The 12,436-nt window shown below is 43.7% G+C and overlaps 1 protein-coding gene across 6 annotated transcripts in view; it reads right to left on the bottom strand.

The window, feature by feature from the left end:
- ATP2B1 (ATPase plasma membrane Ca2+ transporting 1) overlaps window positions 1-11,404 on the bottom strand; it is a 126,355-nt gene extending 114,951 nt beyond the window's left edge. For 3 of the 6 annotated variants that reach the window (XR_004676128.1, XR_004676129.1, XM_034987863.1), the window contains exon 1: window positions 11,122-11,403. The gene's annotated coding sequence lies outside the window, so the exon portion shown is untranslated. Of the gene's footprint in view, window positions 1-10,498; window positions 10,986-11,121 lie in introns of those variants that run through there. The other 3 variants (XM_034987859.1, XM_034987861.1, XM_034987860.1) reach the window with 3 other exon arrangements.
- Window positions 11,405-12,436: the final 1,032 nt, after the last annotated feature.

Genomic DNA, 12,436 nt, shown 5'->3' with positions numbered 1-12,436 from the left:
AATTCTAGAAAATTCAAATTAATCTATAATGGCAGAGAGCAGTTGAGTGATTGCCTGGGGAAAGGAGGTGATAGAAAAAGGTAAGGGAGGGAAGATTACAAAAAGGCATAGAAAATTTTTAGGGGAATGGCTGTGCTCATGAACCTGACCATGGTGGTATTTCCCTGCAGTATACACATAACAAGTTTTTCACTTTAAATATGTGCATTTTACCTTATGTCAATCACTCCTTAATAGGACTGTAACAATTTTTTTTAATTATGAAAGAAAAAATAGGACAAATAAACTACACAGGAGTTCTGAACTCACATGTGGGACCTTCTGACTATGGAGTTCACTGTAGGGTGATCAGACTGGGACTTTTTTTTTGGACAAACCCCTCACACAAACACAGAGCCAATGCCGAATCTTTAGGTCTTTTTCCCTGACCTGGTCAGAGTCCTCAGGGAAGACACTTCAACTCTGGCCAGCAGCCTGAAAGCTAAGAGAGGGAACGCGGCTGGGAATCTTAACATAAATATGTAAACTCAACACATTCTCACATTTTAGTATACTTTTGGTGGGGAGCAGAGTTAAATGCCAGTTATACTCCACTTCTTTAACTGGAAGTCTTTTTTTTTTTTTTAATATTTTATTTATTTATTTATTTGACAGAGAGAGAGTGAGTGAGTGAGAGCACAAGCCAGGAGACAGAGGGAGAAACAGGTTCCTCGCTGAGCGGGGAGCCTGACATGGGACTCGATCCCAGGACCCTGGGATCATGACCTGAGCCGAAGGCAGCCGCTCAACCAACTGAGCCACTCAGGCGCCCCAACTGGAAGTCTTAAATACATTTATTGAAAAGCTTTAGATTATTTCATGAATGAAACACAGCATAACACAGATGAAACATCAAATGATGGTAAACTAGTTAAAAGGCAAAATTAGAAGGCAAACCTAAAAGAGTAAAGTTAAATTAAATGGCTGAAAATTTGGGGCAGGGTTGGGAGAGAAGATCTACAACAGCCATAAAAAATTTAAGAAAAAAAATAAAACTCCTTGACCTTGTATTTTGCACTTTTTGGGGAGATAATAAAGAAACCCAGTGATTTACCCAAGGTCACTTGGCTTTTTACTGGCAAAGGTAAAACTCAAATTTAAATCTGGAGAAATCTGAACATAACATCATAGAGTAAAAACCCAAATTAGAAATTTTAGGTCCAGTCACACATATCATAAAGACACACAGGCTCAGGTGCCTGCGTGGCTCAGTCGGTTGAGCATAGGCCGTTGCTCAGGTCATGATCTCAGGGTTCTGGGATGGACCCCACATCGGGCTCGCTGCTCAGTGGGGAGTCTGCTTCTCCGTCTCCTTCTGCCCTCCCCTCCCCACCTGGCTCATGCTCTCTCTCTCAAATAAATGAATAAAAAAAAAAAAAAAAAAAAAAGACACATAGGCTCTGAGAAAGGTAGGTACTCCTAGCAAAAGGAGTGAGACAGCAAGAGGTCCAGAGGCAAAAGTGGATCAGGTAGGTTCCAGCATTCAATTACATACAAAAATATAGTAGAGTTTAAGCCCAAAGGCAGGTGAATTGAAACTCTACCCTAAATCCACTCTGCACGCAGGGAAGGGTTGCCTAACTGATGTTTGTTTCTCGGATACCAGGCACTCAGAGTTTGATGCTGGGGATCTCCTTTTCCTAGACTTTGCGATCATCTCTTTCCCATGTCGCTGATCGATTTTGTATTCAGTCCTTTAACTCTATAGTTCTCCACCATGGTATCAGTTGTCAGGACTGTCTAAAGACCATGGTGATTCATTTTGTAAACAAAGAGTACTTCAAGCACCACTCCCTTAATTTTAGGTGTAAGCAAGGAAGAATGACAGCAAAGAAACTGAAAATCTCGCATAAGTCTAGATATTAGCAGGGCAGTATGGAATATGTGCCAATGTCATCTACATGTGTCCCAGTAGGAAAAGATAATGCCCTAACCCATTTCAACTTTTACTGGTTTCATTGATTTCTGCCTTCACAGATTTCTTTTTATTTATTTTTTCACTGCCAAAACCATTCTCTGCTCCTCTTTTGATCAGAAATTTAAGTACGTACTATTGCCATGTTAAAGCAGGAGCAAGTCTTAGAATTCCTTCTACAATAATCCCTTACCAACAATTAAGCCTATATAGTTTAAAAGGGTTGGAAGAACAATCACTGGAAAATGAGCTAGCTTTGGAGAGCAACTTTTCTCAAGTGTTTTTTAATATAACAGCTTACATACTAAATCTATATAAATCATTAACTGTTTGAATGTTTGAAATTACGACTCATGTATTACATGAGCATTTAACATAAATGATTAAAGTCAAGTACAGGCTTTCCTTTCTTGACCTAAGAAAGGCAGTTAGAAGAATAACCATACATCAAAAAAAAACAAAAAAAACAAAACCCATACATCTACACTTCTTCCTGATGCCTACAATGATCCCACACCAGGTCAGGAGCAAACAGTTCATTCTCAGTTCATGGAAAAGAACTCTCTTGGAAAAATTAGAACCTTCAGCAAACATACATTTAAGAACTTAGCTCCAACAGTATTTCTATCAATAAAGAGCAACAACAAGAATTCATAAATTTTAAACCATAATATATGCTTCAAACTATGGCGTTTTACATCATGCAATATGCTAATGGACTACAACATATCTTAAGAACCTCCATCCTGATGAAAGAAAAGCTGTCACAGAACTAACAGGAAAATGAAATTGGTCATTTTAAGATATAAATTTTAGCTAGTATGACTCATTACAATCAGAATAAAACCTAAGAGACAAATTAATTCCTAAACTGAAATTAAGAAATGGAAGACTTCCTATATAGAAGCTAAATTCTACTGTCTTAGCAACATTCTATGGAATACAGCTTTACTTCCAAAAGTAAAACAGATTGTCCTATGAGTCCATCTAAGTTAAAACTGCAAAGGTAAAAAGGCTTCAGAAATTCACCAAGAAAAATTCCTCAACCTTATCTGCTTTACCTTAACAACACAAGCCACACAATATCTAAGTCCTAAATGAATATGCCAAAAAACACTGATTGGACATTTGCTAGATTATACCCTCAAGAACCCACGTTCTTATCTCAACTCCTCTATATTATTTCCAAATGAAATTAATGACTAAAACAAAAACGATTTATACTAAATGGAAGTGTATGACCCATACTACAAGTACAGAGAAATTCAGACAAGGAAGTTAAGGAGTGATGACTGAGAAAAGTAGACTAATGCTGAGTTTTGAAGGATGGGAACACTTAAGACAAGATCAAGGGTCGTCTCAGGTGAGAAGAAAAACATAATGAAGTCACAGCAAAGGGAATGAGAGGTGTATACAGAAGACTGTCAGACTACATGTTTGTCACGTATCACCAGCACTAAGGTACTGCAGCGCTGCTCTCAACGCCAGGAAACGTGATTCATAGTTTGACCTATGAGAACAGCACCCCCTGGAGGTGTGCAAAGTGGTGATCCCATTAAGTAATATAGAAAAGTGGTGATCCTGTCAGGTAATGTAAAAAAGTTAACAGGTGGGATGATCCACGAAAAGGGATTCTGTGAAATAAGGGGGCAAAGCATTAAACCCATTTACAGATTCCATCCATATTAGCCTATCAAAGGATGTGAGAAGAACCAAATGGGAAAACTGCATAAACCAGCGATCCTGGATTTTGGTTTTGCCCCTCTTCCCCTAAGGAACCCCCTATTAATATTTCTTAGAGCCAGTGTTCTAAAACACACTTTGGAAAATACTGAACTACTTTATAAAAGGCCTTCAGAGTCAAGTTGCATGTTGATAAAGAGAAAAATGAGGAACCGTTAAAAGTTTTAGTGAAGAAATGACAGCAGGAAAGCTATTTAAAAACAAACAAAAAAAGGTCTGGTACAAATAGGAAAGATAGATTAAAGCAGCAGATCGAGCATTTTGAGAGTAAGAGATTGTTCAGTATCCTCTGAGAGCAAATTCACTGAGTTAGTACAGTGAACAATAAATCCACACTGTTAATAATCAAGTTATTTAAAAAGCATCTTTTAAACAATCAAATCCTTTTTCAGATCTATTTTTCAGAAAGTACAACTTTTCCTTCTGAAGTTACCAGGTCTTTACAGTAGTCCTACCAGCTTACACTTAGGCAGTATAATCTCAGATTTCACAATGTAAGCAAGCGCTGGTCCATTCAAAACTTATCTTTATTCTTTCCCCCAGAGGCCCAGGCGACAATAATATTAATACAAAGCAGCTATCCTGGAGGTTGAGATACCATATTGTTGGAAGTTACTGCTCTTAGAAATACCAAGTAATATTTTTACCAAAGAGTTAACTAAAAACACGGCAAACTGTTTAAAACAGTTAACACTATTCTAGGAAAAATTTAATAATAGTGTATCTGGATCTCTCTGCCAGAAATCTTTATTAGTTTCAATTTCCATAGTCATTTGTAAATTATAACCCATGATTCCTAAATATATCCTAAAGCACAGCCAACAAGCCAAAGCTTTTGGAACAACAAAAAAATGTTCAACAGAGTCTTGAAATGGATTTACTTTGAAATTAATTTCATCATAAAATGTATTTTAAATACAATACAGGCTATTTACTATCCTGTTATAATGAAGCAAAATCAACTATTTTAAGACTGGTCTTAAATAATCCATATGTGGCATATAGTATTAGATAAAATAGTTTAAAAAGTCAAACCAGTTTACATCAACTGGACTTCATGGTAGATTGCTATACAAATTGTTAATTAGCGTTTTAAGTAAAAGAGCAGTAACTTATGTTTTATTTATTTATTTATTTGTAAAGATTTTATTTATTTATTTGAGAGAGAGACACACAGCGAGAGAGGCAACACAAGCAGGGGGAGAGGGAGAGGGAGAAGCAGGCTTCTCGCAGAGCAGGGAGCCCTATATGGGGCTCGATCCCAGGACCCTGGGATCATGATCTGAGCCAAAGGCAGATGCTTAACGACTGAGCCACCCAGGCACCCCGTAACTTGTTTTAATGCACAGAGTGGTAAACTGTCAGTCTTATATCATTAATATTACTGAAAAATCACTAGGCACTAACTTGCTGCTTTTGAAGGAACAGCTAGCTGCCTGTTAACTGAAATTGATAAGGACCACCACTTACCCACCGATTTATGTCCTTTTAGTCTGAAGTAATATCCAAAGTTTTTCCTTCTAACAAAAAATAAGAGCTAGACTAAAGCTAAATATTCAGTGCCTTACTGACATAGGATTCATTATTTTTACCAAAATAAGTCCCCATGTTCAAGTCACTTGGAAATGGCAGACATGGGGACATGAAAACAAAAAGAGAACATTATTTGTCTAGGAGTTCACAACGCTTAATAAGTAACTTAAATAACCACAGATGGATCTTCTAAAAGAAGACAGTGAACACAGATAACAAAAGTATTTTCAATTTACCAGGTTTACAATGGTCATAAAAGCCACCAATCCACAAGTCAAGCCTGGCTACAAGAGTCAAAACTATTTGAAAGCGCTAACTCTATGTTCAAAGTCAAATAAATCAACGATGTTATAAAGGCATCTCTATTACATAATTTTAACCTAGTTATAAATTTGACATGTTTCTCAAAATGCAGACTACTGGGCCCCATCCCCAATCTGCTGAATCAGAATTGCAGGGGCAATGCCAGGGAGTCTGCACTTTCAGTGACTCCCCCAGGTGACCCTCAGGGCACACAAATGCTGAAGAACCAATACCTTCCTTGTGAGATTTATAAAAAGCTTTTGAATTTCAGGAACTAAAATCTCCTCCTTTGAGACCTTTGTAAACCAAATGTCATTACAAATTAACATTTCAAAAAGATTTATGGAATACATATGTTTGGCAGAAAAACAAGTGCATTAAAAAAATTATAGCCGAAATTAAAAGAAGAAACTTTTAGTATAGGCCATTTTATTTTTGACACAAGATTTAAGACACCCCTCATCATTTCAAAGACCAACAGATCTTTGCAAAGAAAATTCCTTTACTTAAAGATAATCCAATAAACAATATTAAAAATATAGTACTTCAAATATGTTCAAATACATTTTCCTCAGATGTTAATAAGTAAATCAGGGTATGAACTGTTTACATTATGCCAAATATAAGCAACAGATTATACTTACACAGTTAAACCCAAACAAATCTGTTTATATTCCAGTATTAAATTTACTCTGGTCAGAAACGGATTTTTCATAAACTTATGTAACTTTCACAAATGCACATAAAAACATGTATAATGGAAAGAGCAATGGAGTAAAAACAAGAAGCTATCTAGAGTCCAGTTCTGGCTAATCTAGCTGCTAGCTATGTGACCTTAGGACCTAGACAAATCATTTTACCTGTCTGCGGTGGATGGGGGTTAAGTACAACTATCTATTTTACTCATCTCACAGGTCTATTTATTGTGAGACTCAAAAGAGGTAGTATGTGATATATTCTGAAATATTGTAGAGCACTTTATAAATCAAAAGCATTATTACTAAGACAGCAAAATTCGAGACACTATCTTTAGGATATATTCTGAAATATTGTAGAGCACTTTATAAATCAAAAGCATTATTACTAAGACAGCAAAATTCGAGACACTATCTTTAGGATATATTCTGAAATATTGTAAAGCACTTTATAAATCAAAAGCATTATTACTAAGAGAGCAAAATTTGAGAGACACTATCTTTAGGAGCCTGCTATAAAACAGACTATTACAGAAACAATGAAGAACATAAAAATTCCCTTTCAGATTCAATTACCTATTAGACATTATTGTGTATTCTATAAATTACAAATAAAATACACATGAATTCACTTCAGTTACGTGACCAACGTCCCCACTTATAACAGACTTACTTCATGCGTAAAGACAGAAATGAAATTAGATGTGCCACCAACTGGTAACTGTCAAAACTAGTCACTAAGTATACTATTCTCTCAATTTCCATAATAAAATTTTGTAAAAGCTAAAAAATAAATCTTTTAAAAGTTTATCTTTAAAAAGATTTTTCCCATAACCACTGAATCATTTGCCTTCAATGTTACCACAGATTCTATCTATTCCAAGATAAGCTACTCACATTATCCTTTTATAGATCACGACACCTACTAGAAAATAATATTCCCCTCCCACTGGACAAGTAAGGTCTTAAGATGCCAAAATTTAATTCTTAAGTTTCTGCTTTCTGATATTTTTACTCCTTTATTGTTTTGCTCATTCACTACAAAATTCAAGAATTAAAAAGTGAAAACAACCGATTTCAACTGCTTGTATATGTAACAAAGTAAGAAAAAAAAAGAGGGCAAATACTTCTGTTAGTACATAAAAGACTGATAGTTGAAATTTGCCATTCCTCTTAAAACCTGTTGACCTATACAACTCAGTTCACATGGTAAGAGACTGTTTCATTCAAAATGAAGTTAACATATCTGTCAGACAAAGGCATTTAGTAAAATTTAACCCCCAAATCAGATTCTATCAAATTACGCATAACAATGTATAATTACTCTGCATACATCAACCTAATTGCTCAAATAATGTCCTTAACATGGGGCCATATTCCACAGACTGAAAAAGCATAAGCCACTCTTCTCTCAAGCAAATTTTGAATTCAATTTTAACTTAATAAAACATCTATAACTTAAACAGCTTATGCTTTATAGTGCACTATGAAGAAATCCAAGTGTTCAATTAAAACTTAAATGCAGATAGAAGGGCAGTAGTATCTTGTAGTCGGTCATGAAAACTATATTTGGTAACTTGGACACATTCATTCATTCATTCCTTGAGAGCTAAATCTTTGTTTCTTCATGTTACATCCGTAGTCACAATTATCAAAAAGTATCCTATGCCTGAAGAGACAGTATACCTTAAATTTTTTATTTGAGAGAGAGGGGGACAGGTAGGAGCAAGTGGGCAGGAAAGGAAATCTCACCAATTCAGCTGTCACTACCGCATTTATTTTCTAAGCATTAAAATTCCATTTATTTTTGTATGAGATGCATTTGAGGGGAGCCATATATAGAAACCACTTTTCCCAACATGGTCTTTAATAACTTTGAATGTACCTTCTCCTGCTAGAAGTCCCCGTTTGTATCATTTAAAAACAAGTAATTATAAAACTCGCAGCAAAGCCATAAAAGGCAAGCTGTTAGAAGATGAAAAACAAAAAAAATTACTATAACCTTACTCAAGGTTAATAATTTTACAGATATTTTGCATGTTTCCTGTAGAATCTGTTAATAGCACAAAAGCTAAAAACAAACTGTAAAACCACTATCATGCTGGTAGGTACCTTGATTTGGTGGCAATAGGTAGTTTTACATTTCTATTTACAATGCAGCTATTTCCTTATTTCTTTTCCTAAGTAGGTCCAGACTATCATTACTCCTATTATCATAAGCACAATCAAAACTAGTTTCTCACCTCATCTCAGAATCCTACATTTAATCTCAAGCTTCAATTAAAAAACCAGTATTTCCCACGTAATTGCAGGAATACCCCATTAATACAGAAAAATAGACAATCTCACCTTATATGTCTAAATGGGGATGTCATAATGATAGCCGCTGCCATAAAAATCAAGAAGGCATACTCTGAATTTTTACCATTTTAATAAAAAAAAAATCACGAAATTTTAAATTAAAGGTGGCGCTCTGTCCTCAACTCACCCGATTGTGACTCACTTTTGCAGACTATATGGTAGCAAATAACAGTTACTTTTCAAAGATCTTTGCAATTACACCCAAACCAAAATCAGGACAGAGATCCACCCTTAATTACAGCAATTTAACTGTCTCCTCCAAAGCAAGGTAGAAACTAAAACGTCCCCCTGAAATCATGGCTAAATAAGCCCATTTCACACACTAGTTTTTAAAGATTCCTTGTATACGTTTCTATCTACTTCAAATTTGAATGCACCAGGATGAAAAGGAAAAAAAAGGGGGGGGTACCCAAATGAAACGCACAAGTACAAAAAGCAGATTCTCCTCCAATCCCTCTAATTCCCCCAATCCGCCTCTGCCACACACAAGGACAGGGAGTCTGGGGAAGGCTAGCAGCAGGGCAAGCGGTGAAGGCCCTTTATTGACTCACGTGGGCCACCATCCAAAGGGTTACACACCCTCCGCTCGAGGACAGCCTCGTACAAAGCAGATCCTTAAAAGTACTTCTTATTATAAAATACACCCACGTTGAGCAAGAGATTTTAAAATATGACTGTCCTCAGGTGGGGGAGGTTAAACACAACAAAGGCTTCCATGTTGAAAGACAGTCCAGATATATGCATATACCTATACACATTTGAAAAAACATCCATGTAACTAATTCATCACGAACAGCAATCGATACCAACAGGAGCCATTAGATTATTAATAAACCCAGAAAAGTAGCCTGCATAACAGCCAAAGGTGGTTGTGTGCTGCGCTCTAACCCCAGGGAAAGGTAAAAATACGCGTGTGGAGCAGGGTCCAGCCCACCCCAGATTTAGAGACCCGCTTAACCCTCCCTTAGTACCCCGACCCCCACCCCGCTCGGCGCCAAGCACCGCTACACCACACAGGATGCGAGCACTCCCGGCGCTGAGTCCCGCAGAAAACTGGTGAATGAAACGCGCACGGAGACCGACCTAGCCAATAGACCGCGGCGCAGAACCAGGGGTCGCTAACTAGCTTAGCCCCAAGATTCTCCAGCAGGACGGGATAAAGGGAGCACGCCCCCCGCCCCCGCAACTAGAATGCGGTTCTCTCCTAGTGACCCTTTCCAAAGAGGGAGTGGAGGACGCACGGCTTTTTGTTTTTGGTCTTTTCCTTTTAAACTAAGTCCAAAAAATCGGAATCGGAAGCAACCGTGAACATCCTGGGGGGCCAGGCAGGAGACACCGGGAGAAAAGCGAGGCGGCTCTCTCAACTCCCGCGGAATCACCGTCCGGTGCGACAACGCATCAGCCAACCAGCCCCAGCCAGGGGCCGACGAGGGGCCCCCGCCCTCAGCCCGCGAAGCGCCAGTGGGCAGAAGCCGGGGATTAGAGGGTGACCCTCCCGGGGCGCGGGGAAAGAGTGCCGGGCACCGCTGCCCTCAAGGTCACCACACGCCGGGGCGGGGGCGGCCGAGGCGGCTGGAAGAAACCGAAGAGCTGCGGGTGTAGACACGAAGCCCCACGGAGCCCCGTCCCTCGGGCTCTAGGCGGGACTCCCGGCCGGACCGGGCGCTGAGGCGCACGCCGAGGAACCCGCTCACCTTTATGATCTCCCAGAGCGGGCGCGGCAGGAGACAACCTGCGAGGGGCGCCCGGAACGCCCCCGCCAACTTCTCCGGACCGCGCCGCAGTCCGCTGGGCAGCCAGCGGTCAGGACCCCCGCCGCGACGCCCCGACCTCGGCGTTCCGCCCGGCCTCCCCCGCAGGTGACCTGACCCGCCGCCACCGCCGCGGGCGGGCGGCAGCCGCCACTCACCTCGCCCGGCAGCAGGAACCATTTTCCGAGGGGGGGAGGTAGGGGAGGCTGCAGGAGGGTCGGGGGGTGGGAGCGAGCGGTGAGGGGCAGCGGGAAGCACGGAGAACAGGGGCTCGGTCCTCCGCTCGTCCGCAGCCGACTCGCAGGGCTCGGGGCGCCACGCGGAGGTGCAGCTACACCTCGAGGATGAGGCGGTCGCGGAGCCCAGAGGCTCGGCGTCCACCAGCCGGGGCTCCCTACTCACGCTGCACTGCGAGGAGGCGGCGGCGGAGGAGGAGGCGGCGCCCAGCCCGGCCCCCGCCCAGAGCCCGGCAGCCGCCGAGTGGCCGCCCGCGTCCCCGCAGGACCCGCCTCCTCGGCTCCGCAGAGCCGCACACAGGGCGCGCCGCGCTCAGCACGGGCAGCTCCGCCAGCCTCACGCCGCCGTCCGCAACAGCAGCGGCGGGCGGGGTGCAGCCCCCTTCGTGAGCACCGCAGCCCGGTCCGCTCCGGGCGGGGCCGCGGCCACCCGAGAGCGGACGGCCGAACACGAGGGGGATGCGCAAAGCTTCGGGGCAGGGGCCCCGTTTGCACGGGGTGTCCCGCAAGATTGCCGGGGTAGGCAGGGGGAGGTGAACTCTCACCCGTTCCGGTCTGGCGCTCCCTTCTTTCCACACCCACACGCCTCCCGCTCCACGCTGGCGGCGCAGCTGCTCCCGCTGCCACTGCCGCCGCCGCCGCCGCCGCCGAAGCTCGCGCCGCCGCTGCTGCCGCCTTGGCTGGGCGCGGTCACGTGACGCAGCCCGCGGGGAGCCTGGGGGCGGGCAAGCGCGCGCGCGCGCGGAGGAAGCGCGGCTCGGACGGGGATTAGGAGCGGAGCGCCGTGGAGAGGGCGTTTAAGGGGAGGACCCGGCGAGCGCGTCCCCGGCTGGCGAGCGCGCGCCCGGCGATTAGAACTTGCCGCACGGCCGGGAAAGGGTGTCCGGAGTGAGGGGCGGGGGACTCGCGCCTCCACGCGCCCCTCCCTCTCTTCCCTGCCCGAGAGCCTCGGTTCGCCGCTGCCCCCGCCCCCTCCCGCTCGCTCCTTTCCTCCTGCTGCTGCCTGCGATTGGCTGAGAAGCTCTGACGTCCGTGTTTCCATGACGTATGGGGCGGGGGAGGGGCGGCGGGGGAGGAGGGGGTGGCTCGGGCGCGCGGGGCGGTGACTCCGTCAGTCGCAGCTGCCGTTTGGGCGCGGGGCCGTGAGGCTGCCGCGAGTGTGGAGGCAGGACGGCGGTGACTGCTGCAGGCGGACGCGGGCACTCTTCACCTGGGGGCCCCGCCCGAGCCATCCTCAGGCCTGCGCCCCTCCAGAGCCTGGGAGCTAGGCCGGCGGGCGGGCGAGGGCGAGGGCGAGCGCTCTTGGCGAGGACAGGTTCAGGCTGACCCCGCGCCCGCGGACGTTTGAGCGGCTCCTCGCGCGTCTCTGCTCCGCTCAGTCCTGGACTCGCTGCCTGTCCCGGGTCGTGACGCACGCGCCGGACGACGAAAGTGCCTCAGCTTGCTCCCTCCTTGAGGAGGAGAGCCCATTTCCCCGACGGGGGCGGGGCGCCTGTGTTCCTGTTTGTTGGGCCCGAGACACCGGGGATCCCCGCTGCAGCGCCCAAAGGGTTAACTAGCCGGCGTGCCTTAGTATCCGCGCTTAAAATCCCCCTGTTTTCGTTTTTAGGTTTGCTTTTTCTCCCTATACCCGGCCGTTGGCTCTTTTAGTTCACTTTGTAGCATCTCAGCCCTGCACCCTTCTTTCGTGTGGGTGAAAAAACACGGAGTAACGTGCGGGATTTAGATGCTAAAAGATAACCTGCTTTGCTCCAAACTTCGAGAGATTTTGCAAGTTAATAAAAAAGAAACTATCCGTAGAGACATCTACTTAAAAAATAAAATGGTTTTTCCTTCCTTCACAAACATGCACACATGGAT

Source organism: Mirounga leonina, unplaced genomic scaffold (assembly GCF_011800145.1).
Source record: "Mirounga leonina isolate KUSES-001 unplaced genomic scaffold, KU_Mleo_1.0 Mir_418, whole genome shotgun sequence".
Taxonomy (NCBI): Eukaryota; Metazoa; Chordata; class Mammalia; order Carnivora; family Phocidae; genus Mirounga; species Mirounga leonina.
The sequence above is the reverse complement of the archived record's forward strand: the minus strand, read 5'-3'. Positions and strand labels throughout refer to the sequence as shown.